Source organism: Sapajus apella, unplaced genomic scaffold, assembly GCF_009761245.1.
Source record: "Sapajus apella isolate SASKATOON/1434 unplaced genomic scaffold, GSC_monkey_1.0 scaffold152, whole genome shotgun sequence".
NCBI classification, from domain to species: domain Eukaryota; kingdom Metazoa; phylum Chordata; class Mammalia; order Primates; family Cebidae; genus Sapajus; species Sapajus apella.
The window spans coordinates 311,611-316,188 of record NW_022437092.1 but is presented as its reverse complement, the minus strand read 5'-3'; the positions used below and the strand labels follow the sequence as shown (position 1 = coordinate 316,188).

Below are 4,578 nucleotides of genomic sequence, written 5' to 3'. Positions count from 1 at the left end.
GAGTTTTCCAATTTATGGTATTTTGTTTTAGCAACCCAATCTAAGACACAGTTCAATTTTAAAATGGAGGAAAGGATTTAGACGTTTCTCCGAAGAAGAAATCCAGATGGCCAATAAGCATATAACAATGCTCAACGTCATTAGTCATTAGGGAAATGCAAATCAAACTCAAGATGTACATACCATCTTACTAGGATAAGTACTCTCAAAGATGAAAAACAAATGCTGGCAAGTGGAATGTTTGAGGAACTTGTGCACTATCAGTGGGAATGTAAAATGGTACAACCCTGCTGAGAACAGTATGGCAGATCCCCAGATAACAGAAATAACATGATCAGCAATTTCCATTTTTGGGAATATAAACAGATTGAAAGCAAAGTCTCAAATAGGTTTCGTGCACCTGTGTACATAGCATCGTTCACAGTAGGTAAACTGGAAGCTACTCAGGTTTTCATCAACAGGTGAATAAACAAAAAGAAGTTTATACATATGGTAGAGTATTACTGAACCTTAAAAAGGAAGGAAATTTTCATATGTGCTGCAAGATGAGCCTTGACATTATGGTAAGTGAAATGGGCCATTCATATGAAGACAATACTCTATGATTCTACTTATATCAGGTATCTAGAGTAGTCATATTGATAGAAAAGTACAACATCATTTGCCAAGAGTTAGGGAAATTGGGTAATGGATAGTTATTTAATGTGCATAGTTTCAATTTTGCAAGATAAGGGTTCTAGAGATGGATGGTGGTGGTGATTGCACACTAATATGAATATTTATTTATTTATGTTAGATGGAGCCTTGCTCTGTCATCCAGGCTGGAGTGCAGTGGCATGATCTTGGCTCACTGCAGCCAGTACCTCCCAGATTCGAGTGATTCTTGTGCTTTAGCCCCTTGAGTAGTTGGGATTACAGGTGTGCACCACTACACCCAGCTAATTTTTTTTTTTTTTTAATATGGAACGCTTCATGAATTTGCGTGTCATCCTTGCGCAGGGGCCATGCTAATCTTCTCTGTATCGTTCCAATTTTAGTATATGTGCTGCTGAAGCGAGCACACCCAGCTAATTTTTATATTTTAGTAGAGATGGGGTTTCGCCATGTTGGCCAGGCTGGTATTGAACTCCTGATCTCAAGTGATCTGCTTGCCTCAGCCTTCCAAAGTGGGGGGGTTACAGGCATGAACCACTGCACCTGGCCTCTAGGTTTCTTTTTCTTTTTTTCTTTTTTTTGTAGACAGTGTCTTACTCTCGCCAGGCACCAGACTGGAGTGCAGTGGCACAATCTCGGCTCACTGTAAACTCTGCCTCCTGGGTTCAGGAAATTCTCCTGCCTCAGCCTTCCGAGTACCTGGGACTACAGGTGTGTGCCACCACATCCAGCTAATTTTTGTATTTTTTAGTAGAGATGGGGTTTCACCATGTTGGTCAGGATAGTCTCAATCTCTTGACCTCGTGATCCACCTGCCTCGGCCTCCCAAAGTGCTGGGATAACAGGTGTGAGCCACCACACCTGGCCCTGGCCTCTAGGTTTCTTTCCTACTTGTTCTGAGTACTGTTTTTTGTTTTCTTTTTCTTTTTCTTTATTTTATTTATTTATTTATTTGAGAAGAAGTCTTCCTCTGTCACCTAGGCTGGAGTGCAGTGCCGTGATCTTGACTCACTGCAACCTCTGCCTTCTGGGTTCAAGCAATTCTCCTGTCTCAGCCTCTTGAGTAGCTGGGAGTACAGGCTCACGCCACTACACCTGGGTAATTTTTGCATTTTTAGTAGAGACAGGGTTTCACCATATTGGTCAGGCTGGTCTTGAACTCCTGATCTCAGGCAATCCACCCGCCTCGGCCTCCCAAAGTGCTGGGATTACAGGGATGAGCTACTGCGTGTGACCTTTTTTCATTTTCCTATCCATGAGGGACCTGTTCCTACAGAGTCTATTTGGATCTTAGTAGGTGTTTAGATTTGATCCCCAGGATTGACTCCCCTGTCTCCTGCCTGCTACACTGTAGACCTGCACTCCACTCCCAGACGGAGGGCCTATGATAACCACCTCCCTTTATTGAGGAGGGATAATTTTCATTTCCTCTGCACACTATTCACAGTCATATATCTGATAATTTAAGCAAATAGACATTTTTTGCCCAGAAACAAATCTTTAAGAATATGGGAAGAAACTAAGCAGCATGTAGTGTCCAGAAAAGGTCGGAAAGACCTTCTTAGGTATGGAAAATTCATATAATAGGTAAAAATGTGTAACTTTTTTTTTCTTGAGACAAAGTCTCAGTATGTCACCCAGGCTGGAGTGCAGTAGTGGGATCTCAGCTCACTGCAACCTCAGCCTCCAGGTTCATGCGATTCTTCTGCCTCAGCCTCCTGAGTAGCTGAAACTACAGGTGTTTGCCACCATGCCCCACTATTTTTTGTAGTTTTAGAAGAGATAGGGTTTCATCATGTTGACCAGGATAGTCTTGATCTCTTGATCTCAGGGTCCTCCCGCCTCAGCCTCTGAAAATGCTGGGATTACAGATGTGAGCCACCACGCTGGGCCAACTATTCACTGCTAATTCTGTACCTGAGGTATAGGTGTTGTTCAAGAAATGGAGAGCTAGGCCTGGTGTGGTGGCTCATGCCTGTAATCCCAGCACTTTGGAAGGCCGAGGCAGGTAGATCACTTAAGGCCAGGAGTTCAAAACCAGCCTGGCCAACATAGCAAAACCCCATCTCCACTAAAAATTGAAAAATTAGCTGGATGTGGTGGCACATGCCTGTAATCCCGGCAACTTGGGAGGTTGAGGCAAGAGAATCACTTGAACCCAAGAGGCAGAGGTTATAGTGAGCTGAGATCACACCACTGTACTCTAGCCTAGGTGACAGAGTGAGACCCCCATGTCAAAAAAGAAAAAAAGAAAGAAAAAAAAGCAATGGAGAACTAAAAAGAGGTCACTTCTTGCACAATAAAGAAAGAAATGCCCAATGTTAATAGCAGAGTTGATGTTGGGCGTTAAATATGTGATAAAACATGGAAGTTTCCAGGCTGGATGAATGAATGAGGAGAATCTTGCCTCTACACTATTACAGAATGTATGGAGGAGACTCAGTTTTTTGTTTTGTTTTGTTTTGTTTTTTTGTTTGTTTGTTTTCTTGTGTGTGCGCGTATTTATTTATTTTTTTGAGACAGTATCTTTCTTTGACACCCAGGCTGGAGTGCAGTGGCACAATCATAGCTCACTGCAGCTTCACCCTCTGTGGCCCAAGCAGTTCTCCCACTTCTGCCTCCTGAATAGCTGGGACCATGGGCATGCACCACCATGCCCAGCTTTTTTTTTTTTTTTTTTTTTTTTTAAAATAAATTTTCTATAGAGACAAAATCTCACTGTGTTGCTCAGGCTAGTCTCCTACCTCTACCTCCCAAAGTGCTAGGATTACAAACATGAGCCACTGTGCCTGGCCAGGAGAGACAGTTTTTAATTGAAGGTCGGTAAATTCTTTTCACCTAACATGTCTATAAATGAGGATAACTTCTTTCTCATATTTTTTCTTTTTGTTTTTTAGTTATGGCTTTATCATCTGAGTCATAACTTACCACAATTAGTGTAGTATTCTATAAGATGCTTAATAGCTGTAAGTTCATAAGGCTGACACCATGTGTCAACGCTGCTGGACAGTAGTATCATCAGTGCTCATAATACAGAAGAGAATCCTCTGGATGTTCAGCAACAAGAGTGAAGAGATGGAGAAGATGTTTCCATTTCATGTGTTTTTCCTCTGTTTAAGAAGTATCTGGCTGGGCACAGTGGATCAGGCTTATAATTTCAGCACTTTGGGAGGCTAAAGTGGGTGGATTGCTTGAGCTCTGGAGTTCAAGACCAGCCTGGGCAACATGGCAAAACCCCATCTCTATAAAAGATAGAAAAATTAGCCGGGCATGGTGGTGCACACCTGTAGCTCCAGCTACTTGGTAGGCTGAGGTGGGAGGATCAGTTAAGCCCGGGAAGCTGAGGTTGCAGTGAGCTGTGATTGTGCCACTGCACTCCAGCCTGCCTGACAGACTGACTCCCTGTCTCAAAAAACCAAAAACAAAAATGACAATGAAAAGAAGTATCTCCTAAACTATAGTTTAGTAGCAGATTTCCTGGAAAGCACTGTTTGTTTTTCTTTTTCTTTTTCTTTTTGAGATGTAGTCTTGCTCTGTTGCTCAGGCTGGAGTACAGTGGTGTGATCTTGGCTCACTGCAACCTCTGCCTCCAGGGTTCAAGTGATTCTCCTGTCTCAGCCTCCCTAGTAGCTGGGTAGCTGGGATTACAGGCATGAACAACCATGCCCAGCTAATTTTTTGTATTTTTAGTAGAGATGGGGTTTCACCATGTTGGCCAGGATGGTCTCAAACTCATGATCCTCCCTCCTTGGCCTTCCAAATTGCTGGGATTACAGGCGTGAGCCACCACACCCGGCTGACTCCTTTTTTTCACCTCTGATTTTATTCGAATGTGGTATTTTTATCTAGTGAGTCAGGCTAGAGCTCTGTTGATTTTATCTTTTTAAAAAACTCTTCACTTTATTGATCTTTCATATTGTTTTT

At 42.6% G+C, this 4,578-nt stretch overlaps 1 non-coding gene across 1 annotated transcript; it reads right to left on the bottom strand.

Moving 5' to 3' along the window:
- Positions 1-954: 954 nt before the first annotated feature.
- LOC116541626 lies at positions 955-1,061 on the bottom strand. Its single transcript, XR_004264875.1, has one exon. It is a non-coding gene; the product is annotated as a U6 spliceosomal RNA (small nuclear RNA).
- Positions 1,062-4,578: the final 3,517 nt, after the last annotated feature.